The following is a 16806-nucleotide window of genomic DNA, read 5'->3' as shown; positions in this document are numbered from 1 at the left end:
ATTTTAAAAAGTTGTTTTGGTATTTGTATGTGATATACATATATAATTGATAAAACATTGCTTAGACCAGTGGTATCTGTCCTCTCTTGATTGAAGTGATAAAAAAGTAACCCTTAAATTACCAGGTAAGTTGACTGAGAACCGAGAATGTAGCCAGGACACCAGGGTTACCACCCCTACAATAAGTGCCATAGGATCTTTAGTGACTTTAGAGTCAGGACACCCATTTAACATCCCATCCAAAGACAACACCCTACACAGGGCCATAGCCCCAATCACTGCCCTGGGATATTATTTTTTTAGACCAGAGGAAACAGGGCCTCCTACTTGCCCTCCAACACCACTACCTGCATCATCTGGTCTCCCATCCAGGGACCAACCAGGACCAACCCTGGTTAGTTTCAGAGGCAAGCCAGCAGTAGGATGCATGGTGGTATGCAGCTGGCCAGGTTACCTAAGGTTTTAAGGTACACAGCTGTGTATTACTACATTTTATAGGTGCCATTCATGAGCAACGTGTGGCAGCATTCAAACAAATCTTCATTAATAGCAAATAAACACATTATCCACAGACACATTCCTTACTTATTTGCTTATTTCTTTCCGCCCCTTTGGTCTCCGTCTCCACCCATCCCTCTCTCCCTCCCACTTTTCAGAGAGCGAGAGAGAGCATAGCCTTGCTATTGAGATGCTGCTGAAGGCAGACCTGGCTCTCAAGAGAAGACAGGCTATGTGCACACTGCCCACAAAAGGAGGTGCAAAGTGAGCTGCACGTCCTAACCTGCCAGATGTATGCCCATATTAGAGACACATTTTTCCCTCAGATTACACAAACCCACATTTTTTTTGAACAAATCCAGTTTTGATAAACTCCCATATCTGTTGGCTGAAATACCATGACGTGAAAACACAGCAGCATGATTTGTGACCTGTTGCCACAAGAAAAGGGCAACCAGTGAAAAACAAACACCATTGTAAATACAACCCATATTTATGTTTATTTATTTTCTCTTTTGTACTTTAACTACCGTTATAACACTGTACATAGCCACAATATGACATTTGAAATGTCTCTATTTCTCTGAAACATTTGTGAGTGTAATGTTTACTGTTCATTTTTGATTGTTTATTTCACTTTCATTTATCTATTCACTTGCTTTGGCAATGTAAACATGTTTCCCATGCCAATAAAGCCCTTTGAATTGAATTGAGAGAGAATAAAATGTGGTGGCTTGGATAATTGGAGACAGACAACTTGACAGGACATAACACATCGACAGGAAGAGCCCCCGTTGCTCTCTAAACTCTTTCTCACTCAAAGGAGCACTTACAAAGGTAATACTAACATAAGGAACACTAGGCTGGGATTGCTCACTCTGTGCTTTACCTGTGTTTTGAGTTGTAGACCTGTTGGTGCAGGTTTTTATAGTGTTCTTAGGTTGGTGTTCAAATCCTTGTGTGTGTGTGAGAGCCACTGTGTGTCCAAATTCCTCTTTAGCTAGCAGGGGTGGGTGGGGGATTTGGCTTTGTGATCATCTGATCACATTTCTTTTAAAACTACCCAACAACACCTCACCAGCCTGGCCCCCTCTACACTATACTTCCGTTCTTGGTTACCAGGGGAAGCTTTGCCTAATCTCTGCATCCCTAACAAACATGATGTGAGGAACTCTGAATGTCACTGAAGGAGTGGATATAATAACTTGAGTCTTTGTGAAATGGTATGGGTGGCAGGTAGCTGAGCGGTTAAAGCGTTGGGCCAGTAACCGAAAGGTTCGAATCCCTGAGCCAACTAGGTGAACAATCTGTTGCTGTGCCTTGTGCAAGGCACTTAACCCTAATTGCTCTGGATAAGAGCATCTGCTAAAATATGGAAGAGAAAAGTAACCTTTCAGTAGTTTATATACAGTAACTGATTGAGTGCTGTGAGTGAAGTGTTTTAGCCTATTGTTGTTTTCTCAAGTCCAACCCAGAAGCATGGAATGATGGTATTAAGAACATTATGGGTGTAGTCACTTGTAAAAACACCACTTTGAGGAAAATTGGAGCTCAATTTAAAGAGTTGTTTAAAAGGCATTTTTTATTGGCTGAGGACTGTTGCCATATTGCCACATAGAATAAGGGTGCTTTCACGGGCACATATACTACAGGAATTCCACCTGTGATTTCAATCACTCGCTGCCAAGGGCAACAGTGGTTTCCGGTTTGAGGTAAACCAAACTCACTAATCTAGGCCATCACACCATACGGTAGATGATTGTGCTTTGGAGTCTTTGTGCAGTGTCTGCTTTGGCTGTTTCATAGTGTCCCATTAGCTGTTTATTCTTCAGGAGCTGGATGATGGTAAAGAACTCACTACCAGGGCTGGAGACCTGAAAGACCAACAGAGAGAACAGATAGCCCTACATACTGCCTTGAGAGTATCATAGCACACACCATATCATAGCACCACCACATGCTGCCCCTGAGTAATAGGAGTGTAATTACCATGACCATATAACCTGCTGTATCTAAACACATGAACACAACCTTCACATCTCTCCCATGTTTGGTAATGCTTCCCATTTTCTGATCACATTGATCTGTGATTTCAGATTACCACTGTTGAGTGAAGCTATATCAACGCTAGTTATGTCCCTGTAAGTACTCTCTGTCTGTTTATCTGTCTGTCCATATATCCATTCATCAAGTCAGCTGTCTGCTCTTCAGGGGGCTGTACAGAGCCAGACTTAATCTGTAGCCAGGGTCATTTGCGCAGCACCATGGCTGACTTCTGGAGGATGGTGTGGGAGCAGAATGTTAGGATCATGGTGACTGCCCTGAAACAGAAGGACATGATGAGTGAGGGATTTCATGGTGATTGGACACTGAACAATACTCAATGTATAAAACCTTCATGGGTAATACCTTCATGGGTATTACATTCACAGCATCAAGTTTGACCAATAGACTTGCATAGTTCTTCTGGTTTTACATTGCTCTCAATGCTGCCCATGAAGTTAGGAAGAATCTTCATGAGCATATTCTTGCCACTATTGATTTGGGTGCTGCACAGAGTGTGGGTGTATCTACCAAAATGTGTCAGAAGTGTCACATTTCCTGCTGTGCATGCAGTAGTTTCTCTACTTTTATTAGTTAGACCATGTTACTCCAGGTGCTGTGTGATGAGTACTGAGTACAGAGTGGTAAAGGTTACCACAGTGTCTCGTAAACGGGGTCCAGATTATTTCGTCACCACCATTCACTTACGACAGGTGAGGCCGAGATTGTCATCTATTTTAATGTAACACCATTAGTCTCAGCCACTGGTCAACAGATTTAGGCTATTTCCAAGTTTAATCGTCTGTGTATGTTGTGTGTGGTAGAGTGTTGATAGTGTGTGTGGTTGTGTTGATAGTGAGTGTGTCGGTGTTTCCGAGGGGCTGTCCCATAGACAGGACAGTAACACACTATTACTACCCTGCCTAGCTGGACCAGGGGGTTAAATGGAAACCACGTGTTTGATACCCTTCCATTGACTCCATTCCAGACATTATTATGAGCCGTCCTCCCCTCAGCAGCCTCCAATGGTGTGTGTCAGTGCAGAGGATACCTCTTAAATCCTGTTTGAATCTCTCTCTCAGTGCAGGTGTGGGGTAGTCAGGGACGTTTGTGATTCTCCTGTGGCTGATGCAGCTGTGTGTAGCATCCAACCTGACGTTGGAGCAGCCATGGAGGACCTGAGACGACAGAGTCATGATGGTCCAGAACCTGGTCAGTCCACTAGTACTGGGATAGAACAAAAATGTGCACTGGGACAGTGATTCATTAGGATCCTTGTTGTTACATCATCAACAGATAGATGTTTGTCTCCATGCCTTCAGTTGTTGATGCTGAAAGTAGTTTGTCTCTAGGCCTTGTTTTATTCTGTTTTGATAATGGCTCGTGATTACCTAGCTACTACTACAACTTGATACTATACTGTATAACCATTCAGCTGCCCTATCCCTCTTTGAAGGCTCCTCTCGGTTGGCAAGTTTCTTTGTAAGAGAACATTCAACTCTCTTTTCTAGAATAACCCACACCCCTGTCCTATATCAAGATTTACGAGTTCAAGAGCTCAGCTTGTTACAATGTTCCCTTCCAGTGAAATGCATAATCATGTCGTCTTCAGTACCTGTGGAATGTTCTTAATGTTTTGATCCCTCGCTGTGTGTCGCCAGGAGCAGTACATATTAGTCCATCAGTGTCTAATTCACTGGCTGAGTGGAGGGAGTGTGGGACCTCCAGTAAGGTAAGACCAAAACAAACATAGCTCAAACATGTATTTAAATTGTGTGCTCCAAAAATATTGGGACAGTGACACATTCTCTGTTGTTTTGGCTCAGTACTCCAGTACTTTGGATTTCAAATGACAATCACTATGTTAAAGCCTTAATTTGAGGGTGTTTTCATCCATATCAGGTGAACGGTTTAGAAATTAGAGCACTTTTTGTACATATTTGGTTCCATATTCATAGCACATCAAGCTTGCGACTACAAATTTGTTGGCTGCATTTGCTGTTTGTTTTGGTTGTGTTTCGGATTATTTTGTGCCAGATAGACATGTCTCTATTATAACTAATGATTAATAATAGTTAAAGCTCAGAAATCCAAACCCATCAATGGGAAATAATGTAGTGTCACTTTTATTGTAAATAAGAATATAATATGTTTCTAAACACGTATACATTCATGTGGATGCTACCATGCTTACGGATAATCCTGAATGAATCGTGAATGATGACGCACAAATATCATACCCCCCAAGACATGCTCACCTTTCACCAGTCATTAGTGCTGTTAGACTCCCTCCTATGGTAGCTACAGGCTGTGTTTTGTCCATTAAAAAAATTAATAAAAGTGGTTTGTCAACCGTGACAATAAGCCTGGCTTGAAAAAAACATTTTCAAAAAGAAAGCAAAAGTCAGTGTTCCTAAATGACAAATTCATGTGGCACCTCTTCTGTTTTCAAAGTGTTTTCTCCCTTTTGCTCCAATTGAACACAACCCTGGTCAGGGGCCAAAGGTCTGCAAGTCGTTCACTGCCACTGTGGTGATAGTCGTTAAGGGGGGCACTATGGCCTGCGCATCATTCACTGTGCCTCCAGCCAGCTCAATGAGATCAGCACAGGTCTGTTCAGTCCAGTAACAAACAGAGAGAAAAGTACATCCTGTGTGTGAACTTTCAGGTGACTCCATATACCTGTTCATGGCTGGGCAATACTCAGGTCAGGAAAACAACTACGAAAGTGAAAGAAAAAAAATGGAAGAAACTGCAACAGAGGCATAATCATGACAAAAAGAAACAAGTAGCAGTGAGCAAGACTGGTTAACACCAGCAAAAAAAAATATCCAGAAATACAGTGCATTCGGAAAGTATTCAGACCCCTTGACTTTTCCAGATCTTGTTACGTTACAGCCTTATTCTAAAATGGATTAAATAATTAAAATCCTCATCTACACACATTACTCCATAATGACAAAGTCAAAAGTGTTTTAGCAAAAATGTCAAACAGAAATATGTTATTTACATAAGTATTCAGCCACTTTGCTATGAGACTTGAAATTGAGCTCAGGTGCATCCTGTTTCCATTGATCATCCTTGAGATGTTTCTACAACTTAGGAGCTCCGAGACAGGATTGTGTCGAGGCACAGATCTGGGGAAGGGTACCAAAAAATGTCTGCAGCATTGAAGGTCCCCAAGAACACAGTGGCCTCCATCATTCTTAAATGGAAGAAGTTTGGAACCACCAAGACTAACTAGAGCTGGCCACCCGGCCAAATGGGAGAGAAGGGCCTTGATCAGAAAGGTGACCAAGAACCCGATGGTCACTGACAGAGCTCAAGAGTTCCTCTGTGGAGATGGGAGAACCATCCAGAAGGACAACCATCTCAGCAGCACTCCACCAATCAGGCCTTTATGGTAGAGTGGCAAGACAGAAGCCACTCCTCAGTAAAAGGCACAACAGTCCACTTGGGAGTTTGCCAAAAGGCCCCTAAAGGACTCTCAAATAATTAGAAACAAGATTCTCTAGTCTGATGAAACCAAGATTGAATTCTTTGGCCTGAATGCCAAGTGTCACGTCTGGAGGAAACCTGGCACCATCCCTACGATGAAGCATGGTGGTAGCTGCATCATGCTGTGGGGATGTTTTTCAGCGGCAGGGATTGGAAGATTAGTCAGGATCGAGGAAAAGATGAACGGAGCAAAGTACAGAGAGATCCTTGAAGAAAACCTGCTCCAGAGCGATCGGGACCTCAGACTGGGGTGAACCTTCGCTCCAACAGGGCAACAACCCTAAGCACACAGCCAAGACAATGCAGGAGTGGCTTCGGGACAAGTCTCTGAATGTCTTTGAGTGGCCCAGCCAGAGCCTGGACTTGAACCCGATCGAACATCTCGAGAGACCTGAAAATAGCTGTGCAGCAACGCTCCCCATCCAACCTGCCGGAGCTTGAGAGGATCTGCAGAGAAGAATGGGAGGAACTACCCAAATACATGTGTACCAAGCTTGTAGCGTCGTACCCAAGAAGACAAGGCTTTAATTGCTGCCAAAGGTGCTTCAACAAAGTACTGAGTAAAGGGTCTGAATACCAATGTAAATGTGATGGCAGTTTTTTTATACATTTGCAAAAATGTAAACTTTTTGCTTTGTCATTATGGGGTAATGCGTGTAGATTGATGGGGACATTGCTACGTTTTGTTAAGCCTTATTTTTGGGGGGAAAAACACTTTCCGAACGCACTGTAGATACCCCAAAAACTATTTAAGTAGTACTTTAAAGTATTTTTACACCACTGGGAAAATCTACGTCGTTGTAAACAACGTCTACTGGTCGTCACCTGTGCTGAAAGACCTCTAAAAAACAGCATTATGTATCTGTTACTGTGCTTGCTCTTTACTCAATGCCTTCCTACATTAAATAGTTTGAATGATCAAATGGGTGAGTGAATTGTCACCGCTTTATGCCCTATAATATGCAAACACTCCGACAAGACCATCATGTCAATACCACCAAGAACTTGGTCTTTCTCTGCATTTGTACCTCTCTCAAACGCAAGTGGGCCTACACATTATAGAATACTTCCAAAATCTCAAACTCTTGAATTACACTTGTTTTCTGTGTCGAAAGACCACTCGTTTCATTGACAATGGTGCTGGCTCCGCCAAATCCTCACTCTTTGTGCAACTGAGATATATTGTTATGCTTTTATTGTTTATCTCTGGTAATGTGCGACGAAACCCTGGGCCGGTAGACGCCATGCAATCTCTACCGACTCCCTATGGTTCTAAAAACAGCGCAGGTTTTGGCCTCTACCATGTTAATGTCAGAAGTCTATTTCCAAAAATAGACATGATTATAATATGGGCAAATACGACATAATAGCTTTATCAGAAACTTGGCTAAAGAAATGTGTCAAATCACTCGATTTCTATTGATGGTACACGGTTTTTAGAACTGAGTAAAGGAGGAGGGGTTGCAATTTTAAAAACCTGAAATTATCTCGATTACCAAAGCCAAACATTTAGAATTGCTTGTGTCGTGGAATATTGCCTCAGAAATATAACACTCTTACAAGAACTTGTGAATTCAATATAGACTTTAATACAAAGTAGCAAAGCCGAGCTGGTCCATGGAACAACCAACAGAGCACTGGCTCTGCTTTTATAAACATACAGCATATGGGTACATCCCATATGTAAATTAAGTTACTTCCCTTAGTCCTTCTGCCACCATTATATTTTAGTCTGAGTTCTTTGCTTGTTCACGCCCAAATCTGCTTCCGGTTAGGTTATAATGGTGGCGGGACCCCTTCATGTCATACAAAAATAATACATGCATTGCATGTTCATGTTTCACCTGTTGGTCATTTTGCTACCATCCTCCTTCCTGTGTCCTTCTGACATTGGTATGTCCAGCTGTCCTAAATGTACTTATGGCCTTGGCTATCTTTGCTTGTTCGTTTAGCTCAATGTAATCTTTGTTATGTTACCCTTTTCAGAAATAGCAATTGTACTGGGTGTCATCTTCTCTTCCTATGGCCAATGTACTTATGTCCTTGCTACTTCAGCATAGCAACTACACCTATTTATATTACATTATCTCCCACACTTGCGGTTAAATTGAACATATATAAAAGGACTCCCACATCACTGTAGTCGGCTGCTACAGACCACCCTCGGCTTCGGGACACACACTTAACTCTTTCTGCTGTCCTGTACAAGCTAAATTACTCAGAATGTATTATTTTAGGCTATTTGTACTGGGACATGCTTACATCTGTATCGGACTCTTTTAAAGAACTGTGTGACTCTCTGAATCTTGCTCAATCAATCAACTAATGCGCCTATAAGACCGAATCCCAGAGCACCTAACAAATCAACGCTATTGGACATTATTCTAACGAATACCCCTCACAAATACACATCGACTGGGATATTATGTAATGATGTCAGTAATCACTGTGCAATTGCTTGTGTTAGAAATACAAAAAAGACCAAAGCCAAACACAAATTTGTGTTAATTTGTGATAAGCATGCCCCAGTGAAGAAATGTATAATCAGTGGAAGGGACAATCCCTGGTTTTCAGATAACTTGGCAGAATTAATTAGAAAGAGCTGTCTCTTGGGCTCAAGCTAGACATACACTTGCTCCTATTGACTGGGCCTCTTAGCGCACTAAGAAACAAAATGTACAAGCTTGATCAGGAAGTCCAAATCAGATTTCTATATAAATGCAGTCACATAACCTAAAACAACCTTGCCAAGTTCTGGAAGCTAATCAAATCAGTGTCAGGTTCTAATGTATCCTCTGGCCTTCCTGACCATTTAATGATGGATTCTAATGAAGTGAAGGATAAAGCTGATATTGTAAGGGTTTTTAACAAGCACGTCATATCTGCTGGTTCAGTTTTTGATAATGGTGGGGCCCAGGCCTCACTACTAAAAGGTGGAGATCCCTCAGATGCTAAGGACAATAGTTCTCTCCAAAGTCTATGACTCCCTAGTGAACTTACAGTTAAACTTCTTAACTGAAAATAACATACTGAGCGGGGTTCAGTCTGGCTTTAGATCAGGGCACAGCACCACAACTGCAGCTATGGCAGTGGCAAATAACATAAATGCACTTGATAAAAAGCAACAATGTGCTGCTCTGTTTGTTGATTTATCAAAGGCCTTTGATTCAGTGGACCATGAACTGTTGCTAGCTAGACTCAGTAACATTGGTGTCAGTGGAGGGCCAGTAAGTTCGTAAACCAATTATCTTCGACAGAACACAATGTGTATATGCTGACAATCACAAGTCTAGCTTTCTTGAGATGAATAGAGGTGTCCCCCAGGGTTCCATTTTAACTCCTGTTTTGTCCTCAATTTTTATTAATGATCTGGGAAATGGGATGCAACCAGCAAAGTCGCATCTTTATGCAGATGATAGTCATACATTCATGTGCTCCTCCTCTGATTCAGGCTGTTGAAGAGCTCCAGACTGCTTTTCAGTCACTGCAGGCCTCCCTTAACGGTCTCAAACTGGTCTTTACCAGAGCTCGCACTCAGCCAGAGAAGGTAAGCATTGTCACATCTGGTAGCTTATCCATTGAAAGCGTAATCCTACAAATACCTGGGTATATGGTTAGATGACAAGTTGTCCTTTAAAGTTCATATGGATAATCGTGTGGAAGCTTAAATTGAAATTTGATTTTTATTTTCATAATAATGCTTGCTTTCCGATTATGGCTAGAAAGAAGCTTGTTCAGGTCACATTCATCTCTGTAATTGATTATGGTGACTTGTTGTATATGCATGCAACCTCCTCCGTCTTACAGAGAGACTGGACACCTTTTTTTTTTTAGGCTGAATCATGTTGTTGAATTGTATGTTTTAATTCTGTAACGTATTAATTGTTGCTACCTTCTTGGCCAGGTCTCCCTTGACAAAGGAGACTGGGTCTCAAATGGGCTTTTCCTGGTTAAATAAAGGTTATAAACTCTGCAAAAAAGAAATGTCCTCTCACTGTCAACTACGTTTATTTTCAACAAACTTAACATGTAAATATTTGTATGAACACAAGATTCAACAACAGACACACTGAACACTCAATATCAAAAGTAACAGTAAGCATCTGGTGCGGCCACCAGCTGCATTAAGTACTGCAGTGCATCTCCTCATGGACTGCACCAGATTTTCCAGTTCTTGCTGTGAGAGTTTACCCCACTCTTCCACCAAGGCACCTGCAAGTTCCCGGACATTTCTGGGGAGAATGGCCCTAGCCCTAGCCCTCACCCTCCGATCCAACAGGTCCCAGACGTGCTCAAATGGGATTGAGATCCAAGCTCTTCGCTGGCCATGGCAGAACACTGACATTCCTGTCTTGCAGGAAATCACGCACAGAATGAGCAGTATGGCTGGTGGCATTATCATGCTGGAGGGTCATGTCAGGATGAGCCTGCAGGAAGGGTACCACATGAGGGAGGAGGATGTCTTCCCTGTAATGCACAGCGTTGAGTTTGCCAGCAATGACAAGCTCAGTCCGATGATACTGTGACACACGGCCCCAGACCATGATGGATCCTCCACCTCCAAATCGATCCCGCTCCAGAGCACAGGCCTCAGTGTAACACTCATTCCTTTGACGATAAACGCGAATCGGACCATCACCCCTGGTGAGACGAAACCACGACTCATCAGTGAAGAGCACTGTTTGCCAGTCCTGTCTGGTCCAGTGATGTTTGGTGAGGACCTGCCTTACAAGAGGCCTACAAGCCCTCAGTCCAGCCTCTCGCGGACAGTCTGACCACTGATGGAGGGATTGTGTGTCCCTGGTGTAACTCAGGCAGTTGTTGCCATCCTGTACCTGTCCCGCAGGAGTGATGTTCGGATGTACCGATCCTGTGCAGGTGTTGTTACACGTGGTCTGCCACTGCGAGGATGATCAGCTGTCCGTCTCGTCTCCCTGTAGCACTGTCTTAGGCGTCTCGCAGTACGGACATTGCAATTTATTGCCCTGACCACATCTGCAGTCCTCATGCCTCCTTGCAGCATGCCTAAGGCACGTTCATGCAGATAAGCAGGGACCCTGGGTGTCTTTCTTTTGGTGTTTTTCAGAGTAAATAGAAAAGCCTCTTTAGTGTCCTAAGTTTTCATAACTGTGACCTTAATTGCCTACTGTCTGTAAGCTGTTAGTGTCTTAACAACCGTTCCACTTGTGCATGTTCATTAATTGTTTATGGTTCATTGAAAAAGGCATGGGAAACAGTGTTTAAACCCTTTACAATGAAGATCTGTGAAGTTATTTGAATTTTTACGAATTATCTTTTTTAAGACTGTAACGCCCTGGCCATAGAGAGGGGTTTTTTGTTCTTTATTTTGGTTAGGCCAGGGTGTTACATTGGGTGGGCGTTCTATGTTCCTTTTTCTGTGTTTTTGTATTTCTTTGTTTTGGGCCGAGTAGGGTTCCTAATCAGAGGCAGCTGTGTATCGTTATCTCTGATTAGGAATCATACTTAGGCAGCCTGTTTTCCTTTGGGGTTTTGTGGGTAGTTGTTTTCTGTCTTGTGTGTGTTCACCTGGCAGAACTGTTGGCATTTGTTTTTCCTGTTTATTTTTGAAGTGTCTCATTAGAAATCATTATGACCACTTACCACGCTGCATCTTGGTCCCCTCTTCCAGACGATCGTTACAAAGACAGAGTCCTGAAAAAGGGACGTTTCTTTTTTTGCTGAGTTTAGATGTTTGGGGCTTTTAGAATTCTAATCTATAACGGCTTAGTAAAGTTACCTGTAGTTGCTGTGAGTCCTGGACCTGCAACCCTCTCTGTGTGTCCAATACCTGCTGCTGGGGGTCCCAGATGAGTGACTGCGCGGTGTGAATGTTCCTGTTCATGAACTGGGCTGGAAACAGAGCTGGCCGCCACCGTCTGGTACTACACCTCCTCATGACCCCCCCCCGACCACCCCATCAGCGTGGAAACCGCATGACCCGAGCCAATAGGAACTTGCGTTGACGTAGTGTGTGCCATTAACACTGTAGTTCCCCCGGCAACCTGCATGGCACTGTATGCCTCCTGGGGTTGGCAATGTGTGTAACACCACACTGACCACGTGACCCTGGCGGGGAAGAGTAGACAGGGATGGTCCAGGTCTCTCCAGTGGGGCTGGTGATGGTACCTGTAATGCTGTACCGGTGGCTGCGATCTACAGTCAACACGTCTGTCCTCAGAGACATGTGGCTCTGCTGCTGTCCCTGACCCTGGGGGTGGCTAGTACAGTGGCCAGCTGCTGACCAGGCAGGGCGTAGGACACTGATGGGCATGTCCACCTTACGCTTCTTGGCTGGCTGCAGGGAGGTGATCTGGATGATGCTCCCCTGGGGAGAATACTGCTGCTGCGTGGGGGAGAGAGCTTCCACTGTCTGGATTGGGATCTGCTGTCCACCTGCCACCAACTGGGCCTGCATCAGAGGGAGGAGAGGGAGAGAGAGATGTTTAAATACATTACTCGTTAGGTATATGTGTACACCAACTGCTGTGTGTTTATGTGTACCTGTTGTTACAGTTGCTCTGTGATGTCCCCAGACTGTAATAGTTGGGCTGTGGTGACCCCCTGTAGCTGTTGATGGGAAGATGAGGGCAGCTGCAGCACCTGGCCCCCAACCACCTGGTCCTGCTGTTGCCCCCCGACCTGCACTTACAGGAAAGTAGCTTTTACATATACATTTTACTTAACCTCTTAGCAATACAGCGCATTCGGATAGTCTTCAGACCCCTTGACTTTTTCCACATTTTGTTATGTTACAGCCTTATTCTAAAATTGATTAAATTGTATTTTTCCCCCTCAATATACACACAATACCCCATAATAACAAAGTAAAAAAAGGGCTTAGAAATGTTTGCAACTGTATTAAAAATAAAAACTTATTTACATAAGTATTCAGACCCTTTGCTATGAGACTCGAAATTGAGCTCCGGTGCATACTGTTTCCATTGATCATCCTTGAGATGTTTCTACAACTTGATTGGAGTACACCTGTGGTAAAATCAATTGATTGGACATCATTTGGAAAAACACACCTGTCTATATAAGGTCCCAAAGTTAACCGTGCATGTCAGAGCAAAAACCAAGCCATGAGGTCGAAGGAATTGTCCGTAGAGCTCCGAGACAGGATTGTGTTGAGGTACAGATCTGGGGAAGGGTACCAAAACATTTCTGTAGCATTGAAGGTCCAACAACGCATTGGCCTCCATCATTCTTAAATGGAAGAAGTTTGGAACCACCAAGACTCTTCCTAGAGCTGGCCACCTGGCCAAACCGAGCAATCGGGGGAGAAGGGCCTTGGTCAGGGAGGTGACCAAGAACCCGTTGGGCACATGACAGCCCGCTTGTAGTTTGCCAAAAGGCACCTAAAGAACTCCCAGACCATGAGAAACAAGATTATCTGGTGTGATAAAACCAAGATTGAACTCTTTGGCCTGAATGCCAAGCGTCACATCTGGAGGAATCCTGGCACCATCCCTACGGTGAAGCATGGTGGTGGCAGCATCTGTGGGGGTGTTTTTCTTCGGCAGGGACTGGGAGATTAGTCAGGATCAAGGGAAAGATGAATTGAGCAAAGTACAGCAAGATCCTTGATGGAAACCTGCTCCAGAGCGCTCAGGACTCCAACTGTGGCGACGGTTCACCTAACGGAAGAACGACCCTAAGCACACAGCCAGAACAACACAGGAGTGGCTTCGGGACAAGTCTCTGAATGTCCTTGAGTGGCCCAGCCAGAGCCCGGACTTAAAACTGATCTAACATCTCTGGAGAGAATTGAAAATAGCTGTGCAGCGACGCTCTCCATCCAACCTGACAGAGCTTGAGAGGATCTGCAGAGAGGAATGGGGGGAAAAAAATCCCCAAATATAGGTGTGCCAAGCTTGTATGGTCATACCCAAGAATACTCAAACTGTAATTGCTGCAATAAAGTACTGAGTAAAGGGTAAATGTGATTAACTTTTTTTTTTTTTGCAAAAGTCTAAACCTGTATTTGCTTTGTCATAATTTGGTAGTATGTGTAGATTGAGGGGGGAAAGATAATTGTATCAATTTTAGAATAAGGCTGTAACGTAACAATCGGGAATAAATCAAGGGGGTCTGAATACTATCTGAATGCACTGTAGTAATTGGCACTCATTTTTAGGAGTGTGGCAGTGAGAGAGAGACAGAATGATGAGTGAGAAAGAAGGGAGAGAAAGGAGAGCGAGGAAAAAGTTCTGACCTGTATTATGTCTTGGCCTTGCGGCATTGGCTGTGGTCATATGGGGCGAGAGCTGCTGCTGTCATGACATCACCTTCTGCTGGGACACCTGTACCTGTTGTTGCTGAAGGTAGAGCACAATGTGGTTATACTATGGATAATGTCACCAACTCCATCTTGTCTTTCATTAACTGTACCTTCTCTTTCCTGCCCTCAGTCTCTTACCGGCCAGGACAGTTCCAGCAGTGACCTAGCCACCTCGTTGCTGTCTGTGTAGATGCAGTTGACCCCCCCCCCCTTGCTGGTAAACCGTGGTGGTTGTGGTGGCAACACCGCCCTGCTGGTTGAACTCCTGCAGTGCCTCGAGTTCTTGTTGGTCAGGGACTCCAGGAACTCCTTCATCCGATGCTGGGGGACACTGCGGACCTTCAGCCTCACTAGCTCCTCAAACGAGCCCTCCATGCTATTCGCTACTCTAAGGTGATGGGGAAGGGGCGTCTGTGTGGACAGAGACAAACAAGATGCATGTCAATTAGTATTGTACCATAACCCTGCCGTTAATGACTTACTGTCATGAAGGCGTAAGTTACAATGGCTGTACATAAATGGGGTTGTGGTACACAGCTAGCCAGATTTTGTTGGTTCACAAGAAAAATGAAAACGCTTCAGTTTTGGATGGAAAATAAAGTTTTAGACCAATAATATTTGCTGAGGAAAATGTTAACTATTGTGGCAGTCCACTCACTGAAGATAGTAGGATCTAGATTCCTGTCCAGCAAGTGTTGCTTTCAGTATGACAGAACAGTGTGCAACGTTGAATTAAACGGAAACGGTACTATACGACCAGGGGTGTATTCATTAGTCGAACTCTGTTGCAAAACATTTGGTCTGTTGCAAAGGAGGGAACGTTTAAATAAAAGTCCTTGCAGCAAAGCTAATAATACAAATTATTCCAAGTAGATGTTTGCTGTGCTAATTCCAAAAAGAGTCGATGTAAAAATATATCCACAGGGAAATGCACATGCAAGATATTACCGTGCTGCACGATTTTAAATTGTCACACCTCGCCATGCCCACCAAACGTACCGCAAAGGCTGTTGAAGAACCGTGTGCACTGTTAAGTACAAACCGTCATGCAACGTAGCAAACTCAACGCCCCTCGGGACTTTGTCAGTGGTTGAATCCAGGAACGTTTGACATCAGAAGCTAAAGGGTTATATTTGATGGCCTGGGCGGTCGGGATTCAGCGGCTGCCTCAAAAGCTCGGTGTTTTTCTAGTCATGGGAATTAAATCACCACCAGCACTCGGAACAACAACTAACAGTTAGGGCATGCGCTCGACTGGAATGTCTTGCTTGTTTCTTTGCTCGAGCAGGTAGGTCAACTTGGGAGAACACCAGACAAAACGACCTCAAATTTAACGGAATTAAACCATTGTTCATATATTTATTGATAATGAACAAATGACAAATTTGCATTAGCTAGTTAAGTTACTACTGTAGCGTTAAAGGTGGGTTACTGGTGCTGACTAACGTTAACCGCCTACAAAATAATGTGCAGCTCTTGAGCAAATAGAAGATGGCATGTCAATGAAAGTACAAAATAGATAATACGGTTGATAGAATAACTTGTTAGTTCAGTATTCCAGATACTGTAACGTTAACTGCAGCTAACTCCCCTCCCTGCCTTCTTCTCCCAGACCGACCAACTTGACTGTTTGGACACGCCCGTAGAAGCGTTATTCTTGTGCATTGGAGTCAGAAATTGTCTCTGTGATCTTTTAGAGCTGGATTTCTCACGGTCTCTATTAATACATTCCCTTTTCTTTTCCACTCCGATTTCACTGGGCGCCATTTTACAATTACACCCCAGTCGGCCAATCAGAAAGCGGTGTGATGCTAACGCGAGATTACCCTTCCCCCCTTCAGATACCGCGAGAAATTGATGTGTTATTCATTTTAAAGGGGACATGAAGTGCAACAGGCCACGCTGACATCCCAAGGGGTTCGTGCTGATTCTACGGAGATTGTGACAGCTGGTTAAATTGGAATACAGAGGTTGAATGCAGGGGGAAAAGAGAGGCAGAGGTCTGAGAGAGGGAGGAAGAAGAGGGTGAGCTTTAGTTGGTTAAAAAGGGAGATGCTTTATTAAAGAAGAATGATATAACGTGAGTTGAGTTGAAGACAGGAGGAGAATTGGAAGTGAATGAGGGCGAAGTATCGGAGATGGTAGGTGTGGTGTAGTTCTTGGAGCCCGAGGCACGGTCAGGATAAAGATGAGTCTGACAGAAGGGGTGAAGTTTTTGGAAAAAGTGGACCCTTGCCCTTTGGCTGATCCATTTGTGGTTTCAAGGTGGGTGAAAACAGAGTTGGGTCCTGCGGAGTTGGTGAGGGTAACCAGAAGTTGTCTTGTGATAATTGTTTGTGTTTCTGCAGGTCAGAGGGAGCAGGTGCTCCATATTAAATGAATGGGGTCAAGAGATGTGAATTGTTTTGCTCTCAAGAAAAGGGCGCCATTGAAAGGAGTGATTACTGGGGTAGCAGTAAATGTGA

General features: G+C 43.8%; 1 long non-coding RNA gene across 6 annotated transcripts; it reads right to left on the bottom strand.

The window, feature by feature from the left end:
• Window positions 1-74: 74 nt before the first annotated feature.
• Window positions 75-16115, bottom strand: LOC106571868 (uncharacterized). 6 transcript variants are annotated; one of them, XR_006759217.1, is made up of 6 exons: window positions 14480-16115; window positions 14276-14378; window positions 12562-12699; window positions 11798-12469; window positions 11662-11712; window positions 75-2819 (listed from the first exon to the last, which is right to left on the bottom strand). It is a non-coding gene; the product is annotated as an uncharacterized lncRNA (long non-coding RNA). The 6 variants fall into 6 exon arrangements; XR_006759216.1 differs by having other exon boundaries at window positions 11662-12469; XR_001321021.2 differs by lacking the exon at window positions 75-2819 and having other exon boundaries at window positions 11378-11712.
• Window positions 16116-16806: the final 691 nt, after the last annotated feature.

This window comes from Salmo salar, chromosome ssa15 (genome assembly GCF_905237065.1).
Source record: "Salmo salar chromosome ssa15, Ssal_v3.1, whole genome shotgun sequence".
NCBI lineage: Eukaryota > Metazoa > Chordata > Actinopteri > Salmoniformes > Salmonidae > Salmo > Salmo salar.
Note: the sequence above shows the minus strand (reverse complement) of the source record. Positions and strands in the feature narration are given on the sequence as shown.